This window comes from Schistocerca nitens, chromosome 2 (genome assembly GCF_023898315.1).
Source record: "Schistocerca nitens isolate TAMUIC-IGC-003100 chromosome 2, iqSchNite1.1, whole genome shotgun sequence".
NCBI lineage: Eukaryota > Metazoa > Arthropoda > Insecta > Orthoptera > Acrididae > Schistocerca > Schistocerca nitens.
In genome coordinates this window covers 1,112,729,710-1,112,742,577 of record NC_064615.1, presented here as the reverse complement: position 1 = coordinate 1,112,742,577, position 12,868 = coordinate 1,112,729,710, and positions in this window count along the sequence as shown.

Here is a 12,868-nt window from a genome sequence, read left to right as displayed (position 1 = left end):
ACAATACTTATCCCCTATAGACATGGAAAGTGTTGGCTCTTTAACGTCAGTTTGATTAATTGTGCTGCATCTTGCCAAGCTCATACCAAAATTGTGATGTTATCCTGTGTATGCAGCCATGGATATCACCTAGTGCAGAACTGGGTCATAGGTCGGCACAAAATGATTTTAGCTCTGTTAGTCCTGGCTCTGCTTGATCTTTGTTATTCGTTGTGTACGCCAGCTGCACTGATCTCACCTTATTCATAACTTTGAGTGAGGTCGTTTTCGTAAACCTGTTCTGCTATCTTCACCCTACAGATACAGCATCAATTGAATGCGATCAGAACCTTCGGAGTAAAGCTAATGTCGCTTGGCATATATGACATCCGAAAACTGGCCACCTAATAGAGCGTAATAGAGAGATGCAAAGGCCAACGCCACTTGAACAGATATGTTTCGTCCGAACTGTGGTGGAACGTATGAATGGACCATAGCAAAGCGTAAAGTTCACAGAAGCATCTCTGTCGCTGAAATAAAACTAGAAAATAAAATTCGTCTACAGAATGCAATGAACGTTCTTTGAACTATTGGTTTGTTGCTAGACTAATGACACGTCTCACTTTTGCTACTCGAAATACACGGAATGCATACAGTGAATGTAAAAACTATTTCGATACCAACATATTCCTGATACGAAACTAATCCAGCAGACAAACTACTAAGCTAGCAATAACACGGACTACATAGCTATGTGCTGTAAGAATAATTTTCCTGGTGGAATGGAAGACAGAAATAAATACGCTACATAAGATAAAATTGTAAGGAGTCGTCCGTTTCGTCGGTCCGCAAGTGTTTGAAAGGACAAGAAAAAGTACGGTAATTAAATGCTTTCTTAAATTATTCGTCGATTCAATTTGAATGCCATTCTCGAGTAACTCAACGAATAACAAGCGCTTCTGACACTTCGCAATGTATAACTAACCAGAGTAAATAAATTAAAGAACAAATATCACAAGAAATCAGTCTCTATCTCACAGTAAATATTAATGCTCTACTTCAGAAAAAAAAAACCAATAGCTGCAATTATGTCATGAGACTAACTATTTGTCTTACAGTGAAATGTGCTTCAGCAACCAACTAAAGAAAAAGTGCCTGCAATTAGCCAATATATTGGAACCGAAATAAAGCCTTCTGTTATGAATCATAATAAAACACCTTATGTTCAGACAACCACGAAAAGAGAATGACAAACATTACAAGCAAATTCTGGTTGTTGTATGCGCGAAATTTTAATGAAACGCAATGCATCAAAAAATCAATATATTCCAATACTTGGTGATGCGTATGATGTTTACAGGAACAAACTGAAACAGACATTTGAAACTCTGGCAGTGAATGTGAGTATAGTGAGGTAGCAAACAGTTATCGTGCCAGACATCCCTTACAGAAATCATCAAATAGATTCTTCTTGTGTAAAAGACATTCAAGAAGCAAGGCAGTGCGTAAGGAAAAATTTGCCAGTCAATTGGGTATGTATGTATTTTCTGTTTGCTTTATATCTCCTCTGTTAACTACAAATGCCCGCTGATTGCTTCTTTCCTTATTCCGTGGTGATACTGTAATGGACATTTTCTCCGCCAAATAACGAAGTGCATTTTCAGTGATTCATTAAATATGTATCGATAAGGTGATATAAGTTGTACCACTAGTTTTTTTGTTATTTTGTATTTAAGTGTAAATGAAAATGAAGTATTTTAGATATTCTAATGTTATAAGCACTTTGGACTGTATGCAGTTTACAAGTATAGAGATCGCTTTCGTCTAGCAGGAATACTTTTATCTGTGCAAAATTTTGATAAGGAGGAATCGAAAAATGATAGGGGTCAGGCGATGATGGGGCTCGGTAACCTAATGACGAACAGACAGGACAAGAAATTCAACCAGTGAGAAATAGTGATAGTTTCGAGGAAAGTGAGGGAGTTTCTTTGTGACGAAAGTCACAAGATTTTATGTAGAGCATAGAATTATCGTAACGAGTATAAGAATGCAGTTTGACCACGTAGAGACGAGCAGAGTTTTAAGGATGGACACCGATGTTAACGTTATAAACGAAGAAGAGCATATGCAAGACAAGAAGATTTCAAGCAAAAAGATAGAAAGAAAAAAATCAAAAAAGGCGATTGAAGACTGTAAAATTTGACAGTGAATAAATGCATGAGAAAAGAAAAATCAAGCCATCAGAAGTATGAGAAGAACTAGCAGTCATCACAGAACGCTAGTGTACAGTGAATAGTTATCAGATTTATTTTGATTGACGGAAGACTATGAACGGCAATAGTAATGTGGATGGTGTTGTGAAAAGTGGCTGTTTAGCGGCCTACCATGTTTATAGAATTTGGTCTGAGAATTGACTGTCTATTAAAAAATTACCTGTAATGAGGACCAAAGCAAACATTATTTGAAGATTGTTTCTCAACACATATTTTGTGCAGACGTTAATTATATTTAGAGACATTTAAAAGACTTTGAAGGTTAGGGAATGTTATCCAAAAGAACAATTGTTGAGCTCATATATTTTTATATTCACTGAAACAAAGATTTTTCTTGCAATTAAATGTTGTTTTCATGCTATTAGAGACTGTATGATTTCTGTATAGTCAATATTTTTCTTGTACTTTAAATTGCAACAGTTGGTGTTGGTTAAGTCCTGCATAAAGTTTGCCCTCCTGCGAAAATGAATAATTCTCAATTATTATAATGAGGTCGGGCTACTCTCAGTGACGATTCTCAGATCCCGACACTAAAAACGAGCAGTGTACTTTATATTTGATGTTTAAAATAGTCAGTTTGACAGAAAAGCTTCGGGACAGGGTTTTTAAAGAATAGAAAACTGCGCTTGGCAAGTCATGATCCTAGCTCCGAACTAAGTAGTCCCGTTGGCTACCTACTAACGGTTACTAACGTTGTTGGAGGTTTTGGAAGCAAGCAGGGAAATTTTCAATTGTCGTGCTTGTAAGTTCATTTCTCACAGCTCACAGGATGTCTGCGATATCTTGATGCAACCTTCCATTCATTCACCTCTTCATTCGCGGAAACAAGGAAAAAACTTGAAGGCGAGAGATCGGGCGAATATGGTGGACGTGGGATGTCAATAATAGAATGACTGAACAGATACTCGATAACAGATGAAGCACTAAGGGGTCTTGCGTTGTCGTGCAGTATGAGGCAGTCTTGTGAATGCCGAAAATTAGGGCGGCGATGTCGAATTGCTTGTCGCAAACCTTTCAAGACTTCGACGTAAGCAGTTTTGTTCACTGTTTGACCTGGAGGAACATACTAGAGGCGAACTAATCCTTTAGTATCAAAGAATGCGTTCAACATTGTTCTCGAAGATTGTCGTTTGCTACCGGTAGCACCAAACTTAATCACTAACAATAATTTTTGACAGAAATGTGGAATGACTCCATCCAGTACTTCAGCAGAATCTCTTCGTCTTCCCTCTTTCTGTTCGTCTGTTAGTGTTTGAGGGACGAGTTTGCAGTAATTTTCCGTTTGCCTAAATCTTCGCATAAAATCTCAAGACACATCAAGATTCAAATTGAGTTCTCCTGATATCACACGCACAGTTGCAAGTCGCTTGGAATAAAAGCCTTACACGCTCCTCGTTTGCATCGCTATGTGCTGTAGACGGGCGACCAGATCGAGTTCGTCTTGATTCGAATCTCTGTTTTCACGAAACCCTTTGTGTTCTTGAAAGTGCCTCGCCTGCATTTATTGCCCTGTTTCACTAGAGGTTTTCCAGAGCTTGATGCAGAACTTCACACTCACTCTTTGCTCATGATCAGTATCCAATGTGTTAGCGTAAATAATGTACCAAAAACCCAAACAGTGTGTTGTTAAGCACACCACTGTCACATCGTTAGTTTCTACGGTAACATGGCCGAGGTCATTTCACGAGTGAACACATGCCAGGTAACATAAAAACAACATTTGTCGTTTTTAGTATTGCAAACTCAGAAACAAAATAACCTTGCCCTAGAACTTTTCTGACAAACGGTGAGATTTAAAATATTTACCGCTGGTTAACTTTTCCTTTTACTGAAATCAAATTGAATGTTTTTAGGATCTAGCTTTCCTCTGATTAGTAAGATATGGGTAGTAGTTGTGCGTTAATACATAATATGAATATCCCTCTGTGGCGAGCTTGTAATACCACAAAACGTTTTATCAGATTCATGCAGCTACCCTCTCAAAATAAGTAGCTTAATAACACAAAAAAGTCGTATTTCTGAATATTCATCATGGGCAACTAGTTCTGAATGAAACATAAACTGAATTGGCCACGAGAGTATTTTCCTTGATACTTCCACTCAAGACTTCGAAAAAGGCTTGTTTAGCAACTAACGCATGTTGACTCACAAAAACTGTGCTTCATTTAACTTAATCTCCCATTGGTATGGATTTGAAATAAAACATGTAAGATTTAGTACTTGGGCTATTATTGTGCCTCATATACACAAAATTCCCCATAATGACATCATCTAAAGTAACATGAATCGCAAGTTGTCCTTAGCACACCCCTACAAAAATCAGTTTTTCAACGGATATTAGAAGATCATGTCAGGTACAGCTTATTCGGTGAATGAAATACCGACATGCTAAAGCCGACCGCAAGACAAAGAGATTTCACAAACAGAACGCAAGCTATTTCAAAGAATCGTATTCACTGAGAGTCACTCTCCCTGAGCTAGACAGATTTGCACTAGCCAACATGGCTCGCCCACTGCTAGCATTTCGTAGTGCGTAATGGTTAGATTTTCCAAGGGGATTTTTGTTCTTAATAACTTAATAAAGTTTCTGACGCCTACAAACTATTGCTGATTCACACACACACACACACACACACACACACACACGTGTTCCAATGTGTCATATATATTCTCGGCATGTGTAAATGCAGGCACTTTCAACAACACATTATTTCGCGCTATAAGACAGAACATCTTATCCGTGCCGTAGTCATGGGCAGATGAATAAGAAGCCTTCATTATTGTTCTGCTTTTATATAGCCAATGGCATTGGGCCTGATTACCTCGTTGGCTGGGGCCCTCTTGCTCTTATTAACCTAATCATGTACACTATCACAGCAGATCACATACTGAAAGTCAATCAGTGGTTTCAAAGGTGAGAGAAAAAATCCCTTGCAGATCACTGAAATGAAACAAACCGAATCTATAGAATTTGGAAAATATCCAAATATAATGAATAACTTTCATCAGACTCTCTTAAAACGGGAGAGCAGGCTTCAAACCTTTTTGTAAAGTAAATAGAAGAACACATTCCAAGCTCATCGCTTTTCACAACGTCTACTGCTAGGAAGTTGTACTTATTCGCAAGTACAATCAGAATTGAAATCTTTCACTAGACACTAAATAGCGGAAAATTTCTTTTATAAATAGTCATGATAAATTTCAACATGTTCGTCCTGAAATTATCATCAATGTCTGTGAGGGTAATTGTATTCTATAATATTGATTAACAACATGAGTAATAATTTTATACGTGAAACACTGATCTAGTAAAATATGAGAAGTTCCCAGGAATGATACCTGAAAGATGTTACCCATATCGTGACATGATTGTAATATGATATAATTTATTTACAATAAACAGTAGAAGTTGTGCAAAATACTTACATTGAGAAAGCTCTCGCATAAGAAGCAAATGTAAATCCTCACAAAAATGAAAATGTACATGACTTAGTCAAAACTATTGCGTCACTGTTGTCGTGATGTAAGTGAACATCAACAGCTAATATGTGAAAGTAATACAAAATACAAAAATATGATATTAAATAGTGTAAAATGTTAACTCAAGACCTCGCTGTGAATGAGATGTAAATGAAATGTACATAGCTAGCATATCAACAGAATTACTCTAAGAAGCTGAAGCTTACGGTTACTCTCAATAGCTAACTTTCAGGTATGCAATTTACGTGTACTATCTTAACTACTTCAAAAATCTGAGCACCCATCTCATTCATGCTCTTCTTTGGGGTAGAATTGTATATACCAAACAACAGAAGATTATTGTTTTGGCAACTTCATCACGATCGCACGAAGGACACATTAAATGTATAAAATCACTAAGTCGATGGAGATAATATATATGTAGAAAAGAGCAAACAAATCTTAATACTAGAGACCCGATTATTTATCACACCAACGATATTATTGCAAAGGCTTATGAAGTGGCTTCCAGTATAGCCTAGTGATGCACAAAATTTGCCTCGGATGGCATGTGCAGTTACTTAGGTAATGCTGTAATTACCAAGGCTCAGTACGTGAGAGCATTAATGAATCAAGATGGTCCACAATGATAGAGAATTGGTCGTTGTCCTGTTCAATTACTGTAGATGAAGTTACAAGTGTCATGCAACACATAACAGTTCGTCATCTGTGAAACATAGAAGGATAAGAAATGAGCTTGTACTTATAAACTTGAAGTAGCAGACACACACATTATTCGTTAGTGTAACAAGGAATGGCTAATCTTTTAGTGGCTCCAGAATTACCTTCCATGCCGTTTGGTGGCTTTAGGAGTATGATGTAGATGTATGACGTGTGCTCAAAGACAGCACGCTAATCGCTATCTTTGGCGCTTCAAGTATACGAAAAGTATTTAAGTATATACTACATTGACAATATTTTGTTTCATTACTATCAGGGTTGTGTACTTCCGCTTAACTACAAAATCTGTACTGAATTTAATTGATGAAAGGTGCGAATCAGAAATAACGATTTTAGATTTCCGTTGACCTTTATTATTATTGTTGTATCTCGGGAAGACAAATGTTTTACGTTGGAAGGGTGCAGTAACTTTGTTATGTTCTGCAGAGTGTCTCTTTTCTGCTTGCGTTTTCTTAGATTTTTTTATCATACCAGGGGCAAAGTTCACACTGGAAACTGATATGACCTTTATTCTCAGTTTTATTACGCTCAATATTCAACATATTACGTACCTTTACCCACCCTTCCTAAACGTGGATGATTGCTTGGTTGTGTGAACGTCTGTGTAAATACGAACGCACGCACATCGATAAATTTAGATGGTCCTCTACGGTCCCGTCTTGGACCTTGGAATGGCCGTTGAATGTTTTCCCAGGGGCTACGTTGTGTCGGCAGTCTAGCGGGTGCGAGCGGAGGGGGGAAGCTCGGTCTGCTTGTTCATTCTTAACGAGTGGCTTCGCGGTTGGTTCCTTGAAGATCGCTGCAAGAAAAACGATTGCTTCAATTTTTGATGCTTACGAAATACTGAAATGAGGAACCAGGTGCTGTGTTTGCTGTTTCCTGATTGGAGGAGACGCCCGGTAGCACTGCAAAATCGGTTTGTCGACTGGTCAGTTCGCCACTTCCAAGGTTTTATCTGTCTCTTTTCTCGGAGTTGCTACAGACAGAAAGTTGTTCAGATGCAGCAAACGCTGTTCTGGATCTGTTTAGTGTGACTGCCACTGCTGTGCTCACTAGAAATGTGATTTTAGTTGTCAGATAGTAAGTATTACCATGTTAGGAAGTATCTACGATTTTTAATTCATTTGTCAGAAGCACTTTTTGGACACTTCATGAGTGATAAATATCTAGTCGTTTAACTAGATTCAGTTAGGGACGGCCTTGTTCCTCATCCAGTCATGATTTACTTCTTGCATCGCGATCCATATTACGTTTCTTGATGTCTTTCGATTGTCGGCTTCAAGCCAGTTTTCACAGCACGTCTGTCCTAAGGTGGTGACCTTGTCGTCTGCTCTCTTTAAGTGTCTGGATTTTTGTGTGACTTGGCTGTCCATTTTGAATTTTTCACTTAACCTAATCCTTACAGAACACTGTTGACTAAAATTGTTAAAGCAAGCACCCCTCAAGGATCGATAGTGAAAGGACTTTTTACATTGTAAGTGTTTACAGGAGTTGAGTATTTCATTCTGTTTCGTGAATAAATGTAAGTTGGAGTCAACTACTAAGCCAAACTTCTCCCTAACGTGCATTCCAGCACACCAATATTCCTGTGCTCATTAACCCCAACTGCCCTGTAATTAAAATCTATGAGAAGACAAATATTTAAATTTTATCCCTCATCGTCCGATCTCAAGTTTGAGTTGGAATTCCCACTGCACAATTAAATAAAAATAAAAAAAAAGAAAGAAATTACGACCAAATTCAATTAAGATATCGTGTGACTTCAGCCAGTTTGGCACAGTGGGTGTCGGAGAATGATAGACATTTGTGGGGTCCTGCCCATTCGTCTCGTATAGAATGCCTAAAGAATGCTACGTTCTCGGAATGCTGTATAACAAATCAAGCAAAATCACATTAATAGTTTTTATTACAAATTAACTTCTATATATAACAAGTGGTCGCAAGCGATGGGCGACATACAAATAAGTGTCCCTTGCTACATACAGTGTTATTACAAGCAATTGAAATGAATGCCACGTCACTGCTACTGTAGCACTCTCTGCTGGGCCATGCTGATGCTGTCCGAATACTGAACGGCCGAGGCAGGCAGGAGCGGCGCTTATATTCTCCTCTTGTAGTGGCCGCTGCTGTCGTGGTACGGTCCTAATCAGTGCACCACTGGCCGATGTCGTTTCACCGCCTTCTCTTCTCTAGCGTTCTTCAGCTTCGTTCCAGCGCTTGTGGTTACGCCAGAACAACATTGTGCAAAAGGAAACATAGAACTTCGAAAATGTCCACGTTATATGCTGAAACCTCGTCCCACAGTATATTCAGTTATCAAAATTTAGACGTATCAGTATTTTTTAAGCAATAGGCATGTTTTAACCTAGACGTATCTAATTAAGGTTAGTTGAAACAATTCCTGGTCTCAGCACAGCATAGAAAGACCAGTTCCTTCACAAAGGTTTCATAAGGATAGAAGATGGAGAACGTGCTGGTGAATAAAATGCCGACTTGCTTATCCTGATGGCCAATTAAACGCAGTTTATAAACAGAAACTGCAAAACTGAACTGTAACTGCGGAAAGGCACTCTCCCATAGCATTCTGTGTCTGACCCAGATACACGTCGACAACCCAACATTTCTCGACATATATTTAGTAAACAAAAAATGGTCATCTCTGACGCAGAGTAGCCATATAAGAGGACCTTTAATTTCACACAAGTACTTCACACATACAAACCCGCTACCGCTTTCATATATTGCTTACTCTGTGGCGTGCTGTATTGTGGTTTGATTGCTTGTTGTACAATTTTAGCAAGATTACAATAAAATAAGTTACTTACTACTAATGGAATATGAAGTTTTATTTAATAACATCTTTTCCCGGCTGATGATCGTTATTTTGTTAAACAAATCTCCATCTGGGAACGTGTAGTAATGTTGTCTGTCAAGCAGTGTAAATGGCACGAAGTTCACGCACAAAAGTAATCATATATATAACAGCAAACAAGCTAAATGTATGACACGTAATCTGAACTAAGCAAAAGTAATGATTTTTAGTAATTTTCAGTGGTTTTCCATAATAGTCTCTTTACTAGTTGTAGATCGTTTATCCAATTTAACGCTATTGTTGTTCGAGGTGGCAACACTTTTCTCTAAGCAAAATGAACAATTTTATCGCACAGTACCTCACGCACACAACACTAATGTATTTTTTCGTGTCAAAATATTTCATAAAAGTTTTTAAAAAATAATCAAGCTTCATACATCAGCTTATACGAATTTGTATCACATAAGATGCTGTTTTCTTTCATAGAAGTTCACTATATTGAGAGATTATTCACAGTCTAACTGGAATTTATTACCTCAGATTAGGTTCTGGGCCACCAATACAGAATTATTATCGCTATTATGTGCAACAACATTTATGTCTGTATAGAAAGTCAATTAAAAACTACCGCTGCAATATTTGACTAAGATGGCGGCTAACGTAAGACAATGAGTTATCAATTCTCCTCCAACCCCTGTTTGACTACTTACGAATAACATATATTTAATCTTTTTGTACCTTCAATATATGCATTAACATTTGAAAATATTTCTTAGTGTTAATCGCTTATTATGCAGCATTTACCAATAAACCACGCTGTAGATCAGTAGCTCCAATGGATGCGCTCCTTTGTACCTGATCAGAAAACTTAACATTTACATATGATGACAATCAAAATGAAATCAAATTCCAATCAAAGAAGATTTATTCAGCTGACACATAAACTCTATTTATCAAATATTAAATTAGCGACATAATACAGTTTTTACAGACCTCTGTGTTACCAGACATCAATCACATCCTATCAGTACAACAGCTTCAAAAAGAAGGTTTGTTCTAGAAGAACCATAGAAAACAAAAGATTGAGACTTCCATTACCTTTTTCCATAAGTATTATCTGAGATATAGTTTCTTACAAAATATTGAATTATGTCATTGACAATAATTATTTATTATTTTACTAGCGATGAAGTCCTTTTTAGTAGTATCACGAGAATGTTCGTTCACTTCCCACACACAATGCTGTCGTGAATATTATTACGAATAAAATGTAAGCGTGAATATTACAACTCTCAGAGTGTTCTCATCATGTACGAGGGGCGGTCAATAAGTAATGAAAGGCATTTTTTGCTCCACCATCTTGGTTAAAAAATGCATATTTTATTGTGAGACATCGTGGCATATTCCTACTTCACCCCCCCCCCCCCCCCCCCAATTTCATGGAATTCCGACAGGTGGTGGCACTATACGCTGCCTTCAAAATGGCGCCTGTAACCGAGGCGCGTTACAAGCAGACAGCTGTCACTGAGTTTCTTTTGACGGAAAACTGGAGTATCGCAGATATTCTAGCCGCTTGCAGAATGTCTACGGAGATCTGGCAGTGAACAAAACCACGGTGAGTCCCTGGGCGAGGTGTCTGTCATCGTCACAACGGGGTCGCGTAAGTCTGCCTGACAGCCAGCCTGCCGGCCGCACACAGCTGTCACTCCTGCAGTTTTGCAATGTGTGGACTCTCTGTTTGCAAGTGATCGATGAGTCACAATCAGACGCCAGTCTGCACAACTGTGTGTCTCTGTTGGTAGTGCTGACTCACTCAAAATCGTCTGCTGACATTTCGCACCCTCCGGCTACCATCTGTTTGACCAATGAAGAACGCACTCTGCGGGAAAAAGTACCTGGGTGATGGTGAGCTTACTGATAGAGCAAGACGATGGCTCAGACGTTGGCCAGTAGAATGCTACCATGCGAGACTACAGACCCTCCCAGTAAAGTGGCATAAGGCTCTTACACTGAACGGAGATGATGTTGAAAAGTAGGATTTTGTAGGCAAAGCCTGTGGGGAATAGTATGGAGTATTTGAATCCATTATACGCTCTCAGGGAAAAAAATGGTTGTGTTACTTACTGAACGCCCCTCACGTATATACAGTCAGTCTCAAATGTTCAAATGTGTATGAAATCTTATGGGACTTAACTGCTAAGGTCATCAGTTCCAAAGCTTACACACTACTTAACCTAAATTATCCTAAGGACAAACACACAGACCCATGGCCGAGGGAGGACTCGAACCCCGGCCGGGACCAGCCGCACAGTTGTCGGTCTCAACGGTACACCATTTTACACCGTAAGAAAGGACACCTTTCTCTGTCACAGCCTCGAACAGAATAGAAAGAAGACGCAAGCTCTGTTTTCCTTCGGAATTTGTAAAAGCATGCCTAGCGTCTCAGCTCTCTTTCCCGTGATTGGCTTAGGTTATTTACATCCTAGAGCTCAAGCAGAGAAACTACCGTAACAGACGCTGCAGTGAAAGTTTATGAGTGGATTCTGCGATAACAACAGACGTTCGTCGCGAGTAAGCGACACGTAAGTAACTGAATGTTAGCAATGTGCAAATATAACAAGCAAATTTCATTTTGATAAGACACGCGAAAAGGAATCGAGGAATGCCAGTTTCGAAATCGAGGAAGTGTGGAGAGTTAAAAGTACAGTAGAAGACCAGGGCTAGAGTACAGTAATCAGGTTCAAATTGATGAAAATTGTGGTTAAAATTTATGTAAATTGCGGTAGTTACTCAGAGCTGAAGAGCTTTTACACATAACAGACTAGTGCAGAGGACTGCACGAAGCAGTCTTCGACTGATCTCCACAACGACACAGACATGTGTAACGCTAACTTATTTACAGATGGTAATCAGCTAGGAAAGCCGATAATTGAGAAAAGTATTCTTCGCAAAATCTAGCAAAATAAAGGCTGAATTCTTTGTTTTCTCTGTTGTTCTCAGTACTTGAAGCAAATTTTTGGATAACCGTCACACCCAATTTGATATTTTGGCTTACTTCCTGTTGCACTGAATTTCAATGCAAGACCATCCACGGATGATGATGTAAGAACTGTGGTTGTGAACCTCATCTGATCTGTGCGATCTAAAATTTCTTGTCATATCTTTCGATATGTTCTCTCATTGAAAGATGTTGTATTATTGCCGGCCGAAGTGGCCGTGCGGTTAAAGGCGCTGCAGTCTGGAACCGCGAGACCGCTACGGTCGCAGGTTCGAATCCTGCCTCGGGCATGGATGTTTGTGATGTCCTTAGGTTAGTTAGGTTTAACTAGTTCTAAGTTCTAGGGGACTAATGACCTCAGCAGTTGAGTCCCATAGTGCTCAGAGCCATTTTTGTATTATTTTTGTCACCGATACATGAAATGTGATAGTTTTCATGTTTCTCCCGAGATTGTCCCATGTTGTGAGGCTGTAACTTCGAAATTCTTTCTTGAGACAGGATGACAATGACTGTTTTCTATTTTGGACAAATAGAAATACTGTCCATGCTTTTTTAATGACTTTCCTGTCTTTTTTGATCAGTTTGTGGGTGTGGCTTCCATAGCCG